The following is a 17,800-nucleotide window of genomic DNA, read 5'->3' on the forward strand; positions in this document are numbered from 1 at the left end:
GAGACGGGGTTTCACCATGTTGACCAGGATGGTCTCGATCTCTTGACCTCGTGATCCACCCGCCTCGGCCTCCCAAAGTGCTGGGATTACAGGCTTGAGCCACCACGCCCGGCCCACATTCTTATTTTAACATAAGTTTTGAATATAGAAAATGACACAGTGACCTCTGAACGTGAAACAGTTGAAAACTGGCATAAATTTGTATCTTTTTTTTTTTTTTTTGAGACAGAGTTTCGCTCTTGTCACCCAGGCTAGAGTGCAATCATGCAATCTCAGCTCACTGTAACCTCCACCTCCTAGGTTCAAGTGATCCTCCTGCCTCAGCCTCCCAAGTTGCTGGGATTACAGGCACCCACCACCACGCCTAGCTAATTTTTGTATTTTTAGTAGAGACGGGGTTTTACCCTGTTGGCCAGGCTGGTCTCTGACTCCAAACCTCAGGTGATTGGCCCGCCTCAGCCTCCCAAGGTACTGGGATTACAGGCATGAGACACAATGCCCGGCCACAAATTTTTATCTTAATAGGAATGTTTCAGAGGGATTGGATTAAAATCATTAGACAATTGAATTTGATGGGTTATTGGTCAATTTTAAGTGTCTTTCCAATTTTTCAAAAGAAAAACATTATAAAGTCTTTAAAGCTTTTTAAAATTATTCACCATTTGACTATTACCTAGTTTCTGGTAATTGTGTACTTTGTCTTTAGTCCCATATCTCAGCTAATGGTTGTTTTAAGCAGTGAATTCAGAAGTGCTGTGAGTACTATCATATGTTGATGAGAGAGATCCTGTAACTCTCAGTACAGTATGAAGAAGAGGTAGTGCTTAGCTGCTGTTACAGATAGAGGTGAGATAATATATTTTCTAAATAACACTGTATTCCTTAGCATGTAATGTTGAAGTGAATAATTTGTTTGCATAGCATAGTGTGGGAAATAGTGTAGCAGTTTCTTCATGCTAAATATGTTGGTTTCTTCTCTATAGTTTGCTGCCTTCACTTATAATTTGACTGATACTATTGTGTTGCCTTGTTTTATTTACAACTGTCAAGCAGTTAAAAGGACTAACATACTATCCTCAACTTTCTAGTCAATCAAAACATTAGAATCTCCCCTAGATCATTATTTTTATTTATTAATGTCTGTTTAAAAAGACTAGAAGTGTTGCTGGTTGTTTGGTAAATGTCATGTTGCAGACTTGCAGAAGATTGCAACTTTCTCTTAGCACAAAGGTTAAGACAAACCTTCCTATTCACCACTTCTATGCCTCATCCTCAAGAGAAAAGATATACACTGGAGACAATAGGGACTTAAACCCAAGTGAAACATGATGAATTTCTCACCCACTGAGATACAGAAATTCTCATGTAGGTATCAGTCCCTCATCATCTCTGTGTTTTGTCATCACTAAATAAGCAACATAATATTTGATCCTTTCAAATCTGTGTTTTTAGATGTATTTCTGCATGTTATCAACATTGTTCTTCCTCTTCTAACCTACTAATTCATTAAATATTCCTACTAAATTATATATATTTGTCCTCTATAGATATATTTTTAAATTTTCCTTCTCAAAATAAGCTTTCATTTTGAAGTGCATTTGTTAGAAAGAAGGTTGATTAATTCTACATTCTAGTCTCAAGGAACAGTCTTCTTAAAAGTAAAGAACAGAAGCCAGTGGAAATATATACTATGCACCATTTCACTGGATACATATTAGTTTATCTGTTTAGAGACCCATTATCAACCACTAGCAGGGAAACTTGCCTTACTCCATTTCTCCAAAGTAATAATTTTTAATTGTTATTAATAGACCAAATTTTATTTTTTAATCTCAAAAAAGTTTCCTTGAGTTAGCATTGCTCAAAATACATAGTCTCCCATGTTTAATCTTGTCTTCTGTTTGTGGCCATTTTCTCTATTTACTGCTCTCTTCTCTATTTACATAGTTTTTAAAGTTTTCTAATAATTTCCTTTGTTGATACTCTGTAAGAAATGGTAGAGTTCTGGCCAGGCACAGTGGCTCACACCTGTAATCCCTGCACTTTGGGAGGATGAGGCAGGCAGATCACTTGAGCTCAGGAGTTTGAGACCAGCTTGGCCAACATGGTGAAACCCTGTCGCTACAAAAAATAAAAAAATTAGCCAGATGTGGTGGTGGGTGCCTGTAATCCCAGCTGCTTGGGGGGCTGAGGCAGGAGAATCGCTTGAACCAGGGAGGCAGAAGTTACGGTGAGCCGAGGTTGTGCCATTGCAGTCCAGCCTGGGCAACAAGAGTGAAACTCTGTCTCAAAAAAGAAAAGAAAAAGAAATAGTAGAGTTATTTTGCATATACATCTTCTGTCTCCTAAAAATAGATGTAGAAACTTCTTAAATAATTTAACTTTTTAATATCCTACATCTATTATAATGCTGTATACTCAGTAGGCATATTCATTTAATATTATCTTCAAACCTTATGCTGCCTAGCACTCTAACCATGGCCCTAACGTCCTTTCACATGTAAGATGAGAGAGTGATTAGCACAGTGCTTGCAAAGCAGCAGGCAAATTGATATTTGTGGATGACTCAAAGGATATTCTGAGAACCTTTTCTAAACTGCTTTAAATTTGTGTGCTAATAACACAGATGGAAACCTAGCTGTGAATAAGTTACCAATCTTTAAAACAAAAAAGACTGGAATGGTTTATATTTGTAGTTCACATTCTTGTCCTCTGGGATCAGTAATCGTTTTAGCCTCTCTCCACAGTAGTACATGTATATTCCTGGGTAGCAGGCTGATTGCTGCTGATGGTACTAAACTGTTTTGATAGCAGCAAAACTGTGCTGCCACCTTCCTTACGAGCCCAGTGTTCAGAGATGACCTGTTTGCACATGGGCCTGTGGTGTATCATTTTTTTATACCAGAGCAGTAGGATAAGGTCTAACTCGAGTTGATTGAAGTGGTAGTTTTAGGTTCTGATAAGAGGCCCTATTGCTGGTGAGGGAGGTTGAAATTGCAGAATGAGTTTGCAGCATGAGACAAGTCTGCCCAGCAGCAGGTTGATTTGCACCATGAGACAAGCAGCACACATAAACAGATGGCCCAACAATAAGTCAGAACGACAGATCCTGAACAGGTAGATTGGCTTTTGTCTGATTCTTAACGTGGTTTTAGGGAGTGGAATTTTAATTTGTCTGCTACTTTTTTTTTTTTTTTTTTTTTTGAGACAGAGTCTCGCTCTATAGCCCAGGCTGGAGTGCAGCGGCGCAATCTTGGCTCACTGCAACCTCCGCCTCCCTGGTCCCGGTTCAAGCAATTGTCCTGCCTCAGCCTCCTGAGTAGCTGGGATTATAGGAATGTGCCACCATGCTCAGCTAATTTTTTTATTTTTAGTAGAGACAGGGTTTCACCCATGTTGGCTGGGCTGGTCTTGAACTCCTGACCTCGTGATCCGCCCACCTCAGCTTCCCAAAGTGCTGGGATTACAGGCATAAGCCACCACACCCGGCCTTGTCTGCCACTCTTAAGGCTACAAAACAAGCATTTAGTGAAGGACATTCTATTCATTGGGAAATGACAAATGTGTTATTAGGCAGGAGAAATCTGATTGTCACTGGATCTAGACATTGAGAAACCAACATTTTCAGGAGCTGTTTCACATAGGCATGGGTTGGCTTCATCTTTTGGCATACAGTTATTCAACATAATTCTGCTGAATGCTCTAGCATATAATGGGCAGCAAAAAAATAGTAAAATTATGTCTTTTATATTAGTTTTTAAGAAATATAGTCCTGGCTGGGTGCGGTGGCTCATGCCTGTAATCCCAACATTTTGGGAGGCCGAGGTGGGTGGATCAAAAGGTCGAGAGATTGAGACCATCCTGGCCAACATGGTGAAACCCCATCTCTACTAAAATACAAAAATTAGCTGGGCGTGGTGGTGCATGCCTGTAGTCCCAGCTACTTTGGGAGGCTGAGGCAGGAGAATTGCTTGAACCCAGGAGGCAGAGGTTGCAGTGAGCCAAGATCACGCCACTGTACTTCAGCAACAGAACAAGACTCTGTCTCAAAAAAAAAAAAAAAAGTGTCATAAAAACATACATATAGCAATGTAAGTTTGTAATGGTATTAAGCAAAGGAAAAACATGCATGGAAAAATCCCTCCGTTTCATACATCAAGCATAGGAAAAAGGAAGAGTGTAGTAGAATTCCTAGATCTAATCATCCATCTTCAAATTGTAAACAAACATTTCTCTGCCAAACACTTTCAGAAGTAACAAGTATCTCATTAATTTTCAAAACCAAGATTTTGTGATAATTTTATATTTCTAGAAAAGTGTTTTAAATATGGCATTTGATGAATGAATTGGTATACCACTTGAGTTCCTATACTTTAATTTTGTGATTATCACATTACACTGTACCATAGACTAACATCCTCAATGCATACGTTTGTACCCAAAGAAAGTAAGTTAGTAGTAAGCAGTATTGTTAGGATAACTATTAACCTTCTTTAGGTTACTGTGGTTAGAGATATAGTCAGAAACACAAACTGCTATAATGGAAACTTTGTTCTGAGATGCGGTGAAGGCTGTGAATGCCATTGGTTAAGGCAGAGTTATAAATATAGTTACCTTTTGTTTCCCAAATAATTGGGATCCTATTCAAGATTAATTGTGCCAACACCTACTTTCAAAATTGCCTTTCATTTTATCTGCTCAAGCATGTACACCTAGCCTTTGCTCAGGGTAGAAAAAGTACTAATCTACCTTTGTGCATATGGAAAGTAGTATTCCTGGCACTGCATTAAAAACTCCAGGAGAATGCATTATTAATGCAATAGGTTTCTCTCCCTCACTCTCAAAAAGGGAAATCATTTATGTGGCCACTGTCAAGAAGGATAGAGACAGACTTAGTGCCAGTTCTTAACCAGTGTATTTTTTAAGTGAGTTACTGAGCAATACATAAAGAGAAATGCTTTAGCAAGTAAATTACCACATGTAGCTTGTAGACACCAATGTGATCTAATTGTAATGTAGATCACCCTGTAAGCATGTCACCCTGTAAGCTTTAGTACATTGTGTACTAGATCCTATGTTTTTAATAGGATGTCACATTATCGAAGGTTAGAAAAATAATAATGGCTAGGTATGGTGGCTCATGCCTGCAATCCTAGCACTTTGGGAGGCTGAGGCAGGGGGGTGGCTTGAAGCCAGGGGTTTGTGACTGGCTTGGGCAACTCAGCAAGACCTCATCTATACAGAAAACTTAAAAACTAAATTTGGTGGTATGTGCCTGTAGCTCTAGCTACTTAGGAGACTAAGGTGGGAGGATCACTTGAGCCCAGGAGTTTGAGATTATAGTGAGCTATGATCACACCACTGCATTCCAGCCTGGGTGACAGAGTGAAGACCCTGTCTCTAAAAATAAATAAATAAAAATTATTTTTTTAAAAAAGACATACACTGAAAAATAATAATTAATTTAGGGTTTGAATATTATGAAGATTACCAGAAGGTTTTTGAATCACTTTTGATTTAAATAAGCTCCCATGATTTGTTTGCTGGTTTCCAGCTTTATGTTTTTGGTTTGTTTTTGTCTACACATGTATAATTGAGCTGAATATGTGTGCCAATAAGTAACAGAGCTGCGTTCAGCTTCTGCTTAAGTCTGCAGTATTAAAGCCTTCCTTTTGTTACATGTGCTGGTCTTGCAGACTCTGTAGAGCCTTATCAAATGCAGCCAGTTGGTGCTGCTGGTATGAAAGCACAGGGGAGCTCTCATGTGGAAGGTTAATGGAGTGTAATTATAAAGAAAAATGAACTGCTCAACCACTCTATCTCACTCTACCTGCACCAAGAGTGACAAGTGCTCTGATCTTTTATAAACCCGGGAGCAGAGGTTTAACCATCTAAAATTACGACAGTATAACTGTCATACAAACAAACACGCTGTGAAGTATAGGTATGCACCCCTGTGTAGGATTGATTCCTTCCACAGGCGTCTCTGTTAGGACAGGAGCACCCTCAACCACCAAGAGCAGCTGCTTGTTAAACATTGTACTTTTGTGTCACTTCTTCTTTACCATTCAATTTGTTCCATTTCCTTTTCCTAAAAGTGCTTTTTCCCCTCTGATTAGTGGCAAAGCTGAACGCCTGCCGATGAGTGGCGTTCCTTTGTATCCCATCAGACAACAAATGTCCCTGCTTTCTCCAAGCAAGTCTATCATACTTGCCTTAGCAGCCAACCTTAAGTCAACTGTATTCTTATAAAGGGTATGGAAATAATTGTCTCTTCTCATTCTCAGCATCTAAGCAGAGTAGAGTGTAGGATGCTCAGGTACAGTCTTGACAATTAGGCCTTTCTCCCAGGATCTGCATGTAACACAGAGATTATACATTATTTCTGTGGGCTTAAGATGGAGTTAGAGTCTTATGTCCTTTGGTTGAAAATATTATCAGAAATATTTAGTAAGGAAAATGCAGCACAGACGGACAAGGACAGAGAAAGACCAGGGAAACATTCAAAGCGTGTGATGACTAGACAAACTGTTACTAGTGTGTCACATTGCCAGTGAATATTGCAAAGTCGTCCTACTACTGGAACATCTGAAGGGTAAGCCAAGCAGAGCTGGGTTGCTGGATTGCAGAGCTGGGATGATTTAGTGTTTTTGCCAACTCAGCACAGAGTTGAAATAAGGTGTTGCAGAATGATGCAACAACAAAACCCCTGACATCTTGTTCTTACAAAGCCTAAAACATAACCACTCTTGGTGAGGTTGTGCTGCCTACTGAGATAAGTAAATTCAGTGTCACATACATTAGGCCTGTGGAGACTAAGCAGAAGTGATGGCTGCGTCACTTGCACAGCAGTCTTATTGACTGAGCCTTGGTCTTGCCTGACAGGTGGAGGAGGGGCAGCCACGATTCCTAGTAACAGCTCTGAAAGCAGGGAGGCTGGTTTTAAAACCTCTCTGTGTGGTTTGTAATGGTATTTCTGCAGCCCCTTTGCATATGGATTTTGATGATCTGAGCTCTATTTCAAAAGAAAAATAGCTACATAGCTTTTATAGCAGTAAGGTAAATCTGTTAGCGAATCAAAATTTTAAATCCAGCTTTATATTAGTGGCTGGTAAGTAATGTTAGCTATGATTTACTCCTTTAAAAACCCACTTGAGCCCAACACTTTACTCAGCCTAAATGTTGCCAGTGTCCATTCAATTTTTTAAATTGAAGACATTATTCTAGAATTGAAGTTTTTGGCTTGAGGCTGGAAGGTTAACAACAGAATCTTAAAATTGTCCATCATACTCCATAGCTGAGGAAGTGTGTCGTTCTTGTTGGGTTGGCTCCAACATTTATCCCTGCTCAGCTGTCCTGCCAAAGAGACTGTCATGGATGACAGAAGTACAGTCTCCCTGGCACTTTGGAGTAAGTTATCTAGCTCTGCCCAGTCCCTTTGAGAACGTTCCCATCCCTTCCAAGTACTTAGAGCAATTTCTAGGAAATTCGCTTCAGATGGGCACTGTCAGTGTAGCAGGCTGCAGAACCATCTCTCCAGCTGCCCGAGCCTCCTCCCTGACTGTCTCGTTTCCCAGTGTCACTGCACCCATTGGCTCCTCTCCTGCTTGGCCCCTTCAGTTTATTGTACAGGTTACTCTGCTTCCTTGGATCTCAACAGCCTGACTGTTTCCTGGCAGTTGACTGTATATAGAGACTATGACCAGGAAGGGACATCTCTCCCTGTTGGCCCAGCTCCCCACACTAGTGTACTCTGCATTCAGTCAGTCTGCTTGGATGCCACCCAACCTCCTGTCAGCCCCAGAAAGTTGGCTCAGAAAAATGAGCTCCAGCTTTTTGTTAGTGAACAGAGCTTCATTCAAACTAGTTTTCCAGAGGGTAGGGATTCCATATTCTAGTCCCAGTTTTACTATCACAGAACTGTGTAACTTTTGATTGGTCACCCTTCACCATGTGTCTCACTCTTCCCATCTGAATCAGTGACAGTTATCATAGTTAGCCCCGCACAGTTCTGAGAGTCTTATTTGATAAGAGGGTTCAAAAATTTTCAATCATAAAGTGCTGCATAAATATGTCATTACTTACACAAGCACACACAAAAAATCACACCATTACGGAAATATTTGTGAAAAATAGTACTATCATTTTTCATTTAGGGTTTACTCAGAAAGTAAGACTCTTGAAAAATTATTAAATAGTCCATATGTTTATAACATGAATTCTTTTTTCTTAATCGTGTAAATTAAATGATTTTGAAAAATCGGAGTACTCAAAAATGAGAACCAGTTGAGTGTAGAAGATGTTAGTTTCAGTGTTCTGGTTGGATCATTATTACATTTTGCTTACTGTAATTCTCTAGAAAGCTTCAGCAAGGTTTTCAGTTTTCTGACCTCTGCTCTACAGCTCTTTAAAAAACTGCTTTCTCCAACCCTTGAGGTAGCTGAGGTTCAATGGTAGAGGAAAAGATTCCAGTTTACCCTTTTATCAGTCTTATGTGACTGGGGTTAAATTACCTGTAAGGTAATTTAAGCTGTGTTGATAAAGTAGGCACCTTTATGAAGCACATTACTACCATTTTCATGTCCACTTTTAAAATTTTGTATATAGCTCTTTGTCTCCCTGTGTCTTCAGGTGTTTTATCTTACCATATTCTTCTCAGAACTCATTCATAACTTGCTTTTTGTCTGTCCATTTTCCCACTGAAGTCACATTCCAGCCCTTTTGTTATGATAAAATTTTGATTAGTCAGAAGCCCATTTGAATTTTCTGGTGTTCTAAAATCATTTTTGATTCACCTTGTGTTGCTGAAAAATTTTCTAAGTAATGTCTAAGTCCACTTTCCTTAGTAGTTACAGTTCAGTTACAGTTCATCTGAAGGTTGAAAACTGGTAGCCCATGGGCTTTATCTATCAGCAAAGATATTTTGTTTGACCCACAATATTAAAAGCAATTCATTGATTAGTGTTATTAGGGCACTGCCTCTCCAGTTAGTCAGTCCCCATCATGCCTAGTATCTTACATCTGGCCTGCTTCATTCTCTTGTATTAATATTACCTGCCTGGCAGCAGGTAATCCTCCAATTATATGTTTATGCACAATGTAATCATGAATTCACATGTTCATGTGAGTGAGATTTCAACCCCTGAATGAAACTATTCTTTAATGATTTAGCTTCTTCCATCATGTCACGATCATCTTTGTGAGCATTTGTTTTCTCTGTGCAGTGCTATAGAGGTAAAGATATACATCAGGAGGTTGTATTCTTGCCATTTGGAGATGCATAGAATTTTAACAGAAGATAATTTAGAGATTGAGCATAGAAGCTGAGACTAAGATTAGGTAAATAACTGACCAAAGGTCACAAACCTTGTTTAGTGACAGATAACAGACTAGAACCTATATTCCTCGACCTACTGTATTATTTCTAAAACAAATACTGCCTCTCTACTTATTTGTTCTAAAAGCAGAGTGGAGGAGAAAAACTGTGTGTGTGTGTGTGTGTGTGTGTGTGTGTGTGTGTAATTTTAAGGTTTTAACTATATATTTTTGTGGCTTACTGCAGCTATATTACAGATATGAGGGCTCCAGATCCTTACCAGGAAGCCAGATACTGGTGTTGGGGGTTGAGGTGGGAATATGGAGTTAGTTATCAGGAGCTGGAACTGAAACTTTTTTTTGAGATGGAATTTTGCTCATGTTTCCCAGGCTGCAGTGCAACAGGCACGATCTTGGTTCACTGCAACCTCCACCTCCTGGGTTCAAGCAATTCTCCTGCCTCAGCCTCCTGAGTAGCTGGGATTACAGCCACCCACCACCACACCTAGCTGATCTTTTTATTTTTAGTAGAGACAGTTTTCACCACATTGGCCAAACTGGTCTTGAACTCCTAAACTCAGGTGATCCACCCGCCTTGGCCTCCCAAAGTGCTGGGATTATAGGCGTGAGCCACCGCCTCCTGCCTAGAACTCTTTAAGTCTGACTCTTTCCCTGATTTGTGACCTAGGTTTAGTCACTTACCTACTCAAAGCCTCGTTGTTCTACCTGGCAAGTAGTATCTATCTCATATTATTACTTTGTTTTTATTGTAACCATTATAGAATTCACCAGCTACTACATTAGACCATACAGAAAAAATCAAGGTACTACTGTGATAACATTCAGACAATGCAATATTATTCAGAGCTAAAAAGAAATGAACTATCAAACCATGAAAAACATAGAAGAACCTTACATGCATATTGCTAAGTGAAAGAAGCCAATTTGGAAAGGTTGCATACTGTATGATTCCAACCCTATGACATTCTGGAAAAGGTAGAACTATGGAGACAGTAAAAAGAGGAGTGATTGCCAATGGTTGCCAGGGGTGAGGGAAGGGAGTGCTGAGCAGACAGAGTATAGAGGAATTTCAGGGCAGTGAAACTCTTCTGTGTGACAGTATAATGATAGCTGTATGTCATTATATGTTTGTCTAAATCCATGGAATGTACAGCACCAGGAGTGAACACTAATGTAAACTGTGGACTTTGACAGTATTGAGGTGTCAGTATAGGTTCATCGCTATGTGTAGCATGTTGATAGTGGGGAGATGTGGGGTGGGGAGGCCAGGAGTATGTGGAAACTCTCCTTTCTGTTCAGTTTTGCTCTGAACCTAAAACTGCTCTAAAAACAAAGTCTTTAAAAAAAAAAAAATCAAGGGACTGACATTATATTCAGTACAGTGTCCTCTTTTGACTCTGCATGTCAATACTTTTGTTGTATGTAGAAACTGGAGAACAATACAGTAAAAGCATGAACTACAACTTCAGTACTTGGAAGTAGACTGGAAGAAGATGAAAATGAGCCAGGTACAGTGGCGCACACTTGTAATCCCAGCACTTTGGGAGGCTGAGGTGGGCAGATCGCTTGAGTCCAGGAGTTTGAGACCAGCCTAGGCAATATGGTGAAACCTTGTCTCTACTAAAAATACAAAAAACTAGCCAGGCATGGTGGTGCATTTGTGTAGTCCCAGCTCCTCAGTGAGCTGATGTGGGAGGATCACTTGAGCCTAGGAAGTCAAGGCTGCAGTGAGCCCTGATCATGCCACTGTACTCCAGCCTGGGCAACAGAGTGAGATCCTGTCTCAAAAAAAAAAAAAAAAGTTGGGGGGCGGGTAACTGTGGCCATTCCATCCTTCCTAAAACGTGGGAGGAGTGTGTGTATGTTTGTGGTAGTGGGTGTATACATGTGTATGTTCAGGTGTGAAGACTGTAAATACTTGTGTAGAAATTTGTGGATTAGATTTTGTAATTTTCATCACCTGTGAAAAATGTTTTTCTTCATGCTTAAGATTTAATGAAGTACTTAAATTCTTTTTCTTTTAATTAATTTATTTTTTGAGTTAGGGTCTCACTCTGTTGCCTAGGCTGAAGTGCAATGGCATGATCATGGCTCAACTTCCTGGACTCAAGCCAGCCTAAGCTCCTGAGGGGCTGAGACTACAGGTGTGTGCCACCACGCCTGACTAATTTTTGTATTTTTTGTAGAGGCAGAGTCCCACTTTGATGCTCAGGCTGGTCCTGAACTCCTGGGCCCAAGTAATCCTCCTGCGTTGGCCTCCCAGAGTGCCGGAATTATAGGCATGAGCCACTGTGCCCAGCTAAATTTTTAACCAAATTCGTTTTATTCATTAAGAGATTATTCATGCTTTTCTTCTGCATTGCTGAACCTCTCTTTAATAAAATTTCTAGTGCTAATGATTGAAAACAAACAAAAAAAAAGGCAAATGTGTTCTGAAATTCTGAAAGATGAGTTCAGGTTTCTTGTGTCTCTCATGAAGTAAACTCCGACTAAATACAGAGTAGTGCAAATTGTCCTTGCCACACATCTTAGAAGAGCCAATCCAATGAAGTTAATCAATCATCATTTTGGCAGGCTACACTTGTGACAAACTTGCACCCCCCCGTTGTTTGATGAGGGGTCTTGTCAGAAAGTAAATTTGTAACATTGTTCATTTTTCCCTTTAAGTGATTGTAACAAAGATTTGGTGGTAAATTCAACTATTGAAATTGGGAATACTTTGTTAAATTAAGAGAGTAGCATTCAGCAACTTTAGAATATTTTCTGGCCGGGCGCGGTGGCTCAAGCCTGTAATCCCAGCACTTTGGGAGGCCGAGGCGGGTGGATCACGAGGTCAAGAGATCGAGACCATCCTGGTCAACATGGTGAAACCCCGTCTCTACTAAAACTACAAAAAATTAGCTGGGCATGGTGGTGCGTGCCTGTAATCCCAGCTACTCAGGAGGCTGAGGCAGGAGAATTGCCTGAACCCAGGAGGCGGAGGTTGCGGTGAGCCGAGATCGCACCATTGCACTCCAGCCTGGGTAACGTGAGTGAAACTCCGTCTCAAAAAAAAAAAAAAGAATATTTTCTTTTTTTAAAGATGAAGTCTCGCTCTTTTCACCCAGGCTGAAGTGCAGTGGCAGGATCTTGGCTCACTGCAACCTCAACCTCCTGGGTTCAAGCAGTTCTCATGCCTCAGCCTCTCAAGTAGCTGGGACTGCAAGTGTGCTCCACCAAGTAGAGACAGGATTTTGCCATGTTAGCCAGGCTGGTCTTGAACTCCTGGCTTCAAGTGATCTTCTGGCCTCGACTTCCCAAGTGCTGGGATTACAGGCGTGGGCCACTATATCCAGCCTAGCAGCTTTAGAATCTTTTAAAATTTATGTGTATATGCTATTAATGAAGATGATTTTAAAAGTATGATTTTAACCGTCAAGAGTATGTTCAGAATGTACTTTTGTTAAAATACTTGCCAATTAAAAATGCCAGTGTTTAGTCATTTACAAGAGTTACTTTTGTTTAAATATAAGGCAGATATTACATTTCATCTTAGAATATTTTCTACATGATGTATACTGCTTGCTACAATACGTTTTTCTAATACTGTTGTCTTTTTCTCTGTTTTAAGAAAATATATAGAATTGAGGATTCTTAAAAGGTGTCCTCATCTTTGAAAACAATGAATCTATTTCTTAGTGGATGTATTCTGCATAGAATTTGGTTAAATAATCTATTTACCTCTTCTGGCATCTGATTCTATCTTGTGTTTCTATGAAAATGGGACTTCTTACATTATCTTAAATGGTACCCAGGGCTTGAAGTAGGTAAAACAATTTGTTTTGTCTGAGCAGTGTTCCATAAAATGATAGGGGCTTTGGTTTTGTTCCTCCCTTCCCCTCCTCCCATTTAGCATCATCACGGTACTTAAATTGTATTTTCATATCCAGCTTGTCAGGAACAGCTCCTGTGCAGCCATCTCTAGTCAGCATTCTTTTGTGAGGAAAACCACAGCAGCTTCAGCACAGAGGAATGAGAGAATTTCTGTAGTGTCCAAGACAATTCTGATATTAACAAGGCAGTACCGCCTTTTAGGTTGTGGCATATAGCCATGTCATGATGAATGACAAGCTGGTGGTATGGGCAGTGGTGTTCTGTAAACAGATAGTTACAGAGGGACAGGCATTTTGTTATACTGGAGATTAATTTACAAATTAATAGCCTCTATGTCATATCTTATTGTGGTACAAACGCAGTGATTCAGGTGCTTTTTTATGGTAACAAACAGCTAAATTGTGCAGATTATAAATGGTTCTTAGGGTTTTTTTCCGTAGTCCTCATTACTATGTCTAGGGTCTTTGATGGGTCAGGTTACATACATACATACATTTATTTATTTAAGATAGAGTCTTACTCTGTTTGTTTATTTATTTAAGATACAGTCTTGCTCTGTTACAGGCTGGAGTGTAGTGGCATGATTCTAGCTCACTGAAGCCTCAAAACTCCTGGGCTTAAGGGATCCTCCTGCCTCAGCCTCCCAAGTAGCAGGGACTACAGGCATGAGCCACTGTGCTTGGCCCAGGTTACATTTAAATTGGGCATCTATTTTATGCATTCATAATTATGGCTCTGAACTGCCATAGAGGTATAAGAAATCTGGGACGTACCTAGATTTCCACAGGGATACACACCCTAATGTGTTTGATTTCTGAGATTAAAAGGCAACAGGTAGCATTTGCTTTGATACTGTACTTTCTTTTTGACAGTTCTCATTTTTTAAAAAAAGCCAAACATAGTTTGAACTAGCATTAAAGTGATTAGATGTTAAAAATCAAGTGATTGAAATCTAACTGACATTGGAAATAAAAGTCACATTTAATTAGCTGTTTCTCTGAGGTAAAAATTCATACTAGACAAATTGTATTATTCATTGGTTACTATCCCTTTTTTTCACATTGTCCTTGACAGTTTCCTAAGCATTCCCCACAATTAATTCATTTGATCTCCAACATTTTTCTGAAGGATGGAGGACGCTATAGTTTAGTATTTCAAAGAAATGTAGAAAAGTTGAATGTAAGCCATCTGGACTTTTTGGGCTCTTATCACACAGAAATATATTACAACTACCATTCCTAGTATGCATTTATGCATTGTTCCATTTTAGTCTATGTGTTTATACTGTTTTGCCCCATCATTGCCATAGGTTACATACTGGAATCTGTAATTCTCCAGGGGTCACATCTCTATTAAGTACAACAGCCCTACTCTTTCTTGTTTGACACAAATTAAAGGCAGTCCTAGGTTTTTAGAAGGATCCCTAAATTTAGGCAAAGTCTGAGTATATCCATATTAGTATTTTATAGTTACACATATCAAGTTGGGGGGAAGGTGGGGTTGAGTTTACCTATTAGACTGTGAGTGAATTAAATAAGAAAACTGCATTTTAATCAGGCTAGCAAATAAAAGATCTAAAGTCAAAATTCTTAGAGAGATGGACTGTAAATCCTAATGATATTAATAAAGGGTCTCATCTGTGGAGATGGGATGTAAAATACATTGATGTAAATACATCAGTGTGTGTGTGTGTGTGTGTGTGTGTGTGTGTGTGTGTGTGTGTGTGTGTTGAAGGAACAATAAACCCCCAAAAATACAGATTTTTTTTTTTTGAGATGAAGTTTCACTCTTGTTGCCCAGGCTGGAGTGCAATGGCACAATCTCAGTCCCCTACAACCTCCGCCTCCTAGGTTCAAGCGATTCCCCTGCTTCAGACTCCTAAGTAGCTGGGATTACAGGCATGCATCACCACGCCTAGCTAATTTTGTATTTTAAGTAGAGATGGAGTTTCTCCATATTGGTCAGGCTGGTCTTGAATTCCCAACCTCAGGTGATCCGCCTGTCTCGGCCTCCCAAAGTGCTGGGATTACAGGTGTGAACGACCATGCCCAGCCACTTTTTAAAAGAGGTTTAAAAAGGAAAGAAGCTATTTGTCTAATTGTGTCTAAAATTGAGTCTCAGAGAGTTTGGGGAAAACTTAATAGTATCTTACAAAATGAAGAAAGTGCAATATTTTTAGCTAAGTATATTTTTATAGCTTCTGCCACGAGTATTCCTCCCTGTCCTCCTCTGTTAGAATTCTATCCTGAGTCTCCCCTGGACTATCCCCTCCAAAAACTCCAGTGCAGATTCTCTTATTGAGTTTTACTTGCATTAAGGAAGGAGTTTATCTTGAGTTTCTCTTCTGTGTGTTATTCCATGTTTTTGTTTATAAAATGGTGAAATCATCACTTAATTTGTTTCCATTAAATAATACGTACCTTTTACTCTGAATTGTAATTTTCTCTCTAATGTTATCACTGTAACACATCACCTCTTCTTTTTTTTTATTATATTTTTTTTTTTTTTTTGAGACAGAGTTTCGCTTGTTACCCAGGCTGGAGTGCAATGGCGCGATCTCGGCACACCGCAACCTCCGCCTCCTGGGTTCAGGCAATTCTCCTGCCTCAGCCTCCTGAGTAGCTGGGATTACAGGCACGCACCACCATGCCCAGCTAATTTTTTGTAGTTTTTAGTAGAGACGGGGTTTCACCATGTTGACCAGGATGGTCTCGATCTCTTGACCTCGCGATCCACCCGCCTCGGCCTCCCAAAGTGCTGGGATTACAGGCGTGAGCCACTGCGCCCGGCCTCACATCACTTCTTCTTTAGAGGATAATTGCGTGGCACATTCTGAAGACTGCCATATGTCCTTCCTGCATCCTCAGTGTTGATGAATATTGCTGTGACTTAGCAATGCAGTGGCTGAGTTTTAATTAGTAGAAACTCTTTTTTTTCCTCTTTGAGTAAGTTCTGATCTCACCAGCAAATAAACATTTTTCCAGCCTAGTTTTTCCGTATGCATAAAATTTAGTATACTTGGTTTCATTTCGAGCAATTGGTGAGTCTGGATTTTGAGTAAGATTTGATATCTTTCTGGATTTGTGAAAAGTTGCAAGCCTCTATCAGCCTCTGGTATGAAGAATGAAGGTTGTATTTTTAGATTGCATGTTGATTCATGAAGGAATAAAAGGATGCATTTTTAAGGAAATACTGTGTAAGAAGATGTCTTGAGTGGGTGTGGCCCTCTAATAATTGATATGCAACAGATACTGCTATATAGAACACAAACCAGTTGAGTGACTGAATGTGTGAAAAAGCAGAGACTTGAAGCACCGACATCCAGTTGTGGAGGGCAGGGTCTTGAAGTTCCTTTTGAGAGAAGCTTTCTAAAATTAGTGGGAGCAATTTTTGATAGAAATAAAGTGGTGGGTTGATTGGAGTGGGGGCAGTCCTTCCATCTCTCCATCTCCCTTCTATGTTGACAAAAGCCGTGGAACATGGAATGATTGACCTAGATGGTGGAAAATGAACTTGATTTTCTGTTGTATTAGACCTATAAGATTCTGTATTTTTCTTCAGGACCTGTCTTGCTGTCGTGTGAACACATTGATAGTATCGCTGAATGTCACAATATTGATCGCTGTGACTACCTGTCTTGGAAACTGTGACTTGAAGTGTCAGAGGCTCTGTGAACTCTTCTGCCTGAACAAGCCCTGATGAAACCCAGTGATGCGAATGTCAGGGGAATCTAAGGCTCTGTGTTACATGCTGGGTTTATGGAGCAGTTCTTGACAGATGAATTGAAGGGGGCGGTACTAGCAGTTCTGGAGGCCTGGCACATTGGCTTATTGTTTATAGAAATATATTAAGAAGAAAAGATGAGTTGATAAGTTATTAATTTTTTCTCCCTCTCTCCCTTCCGCCTTTGTTCTTTCCAGCTTTCTTTTTTCATTTCCCGGATTTTTTTCCCTCTCTTTTAACTCTCATTAACTTATCAGTGAATGATGAATGGCCAATTTGTGAAATTTAGCCATTTCTCAAAGCTTCAGGATAATGTTCCAGTATAGTTAGCTACATTTAAAGATCTCCATTATATGTGAATACCTTTGAAAATATCAAATCATGTATGCCATTATAACCTTCATCAATGACCAGTCATGACTTCTTTGTTTAAAACACATTGTAGTAAAAATATAGGCTCATCTTCTGTGGAGGTGAGAGGATATCCTTTGTATAGTTTGACATTGAGAACTTTGCATGATACCACACAGCTAGGATTTTTGAAATATTTTCGACAGATTCCCTTGCTGCCACCCAGAAGTGGTACTGACCTAGAGCCGGGGTTCCACTGAAGTCATGTGAGTTCTGTGTTTGCCAGAGCTGCAAGACTCAACTAGAATGAGACTGGATGGTGAGACTTAGAAAAGCCAACTAATGTGCACAGCAGCTCTCCTTTACTAGCCAGTCCGTGGTAGAGCCTGCAGGGCCTCCACGCCTAAGGAGCACCTCTGCTGCAGAGCCCACCTGGCTTTCAGTTACTGGTTTCTAAGTGCAGTCATCTATGTTTAAGTGACAGAGGCATCAGTGCTTCCTCCAAACCTTGATGTAA

At 39.9% G+C, this 17,800-nt stretch overlaps 1 protein-coding gene across 25 annotated transcripts in view; it reads left to right on the plus strand.

Annotated features, from left to right (window-relative positions):
• The window catches only part of PHF21A (PHD finger protein 21A), a 198,697-nt gene that overhangs the window by 124,553 nt on the left and 56,344 nt on the right, over positions 1-17,800 (plus strand). The gene's annotated exons all lie outside the window — the stretch shown is intronic.

The sequence above is a fragment of the Sapajus apella genome, unplaced genomic scaffold (genome assembly GCF_009761245.1).
Source record: "Sapajus apella isolate SASKATOON/1434 unplaced genomic scaffold, GSC_monkey_1.0 scaffold14, whole genome shotgun sequence".
NCBI lineage: Eukaryota > Metazoa > Chordata > Mammalia > Primates > Cebidae > Sapajus > Sapajus apella.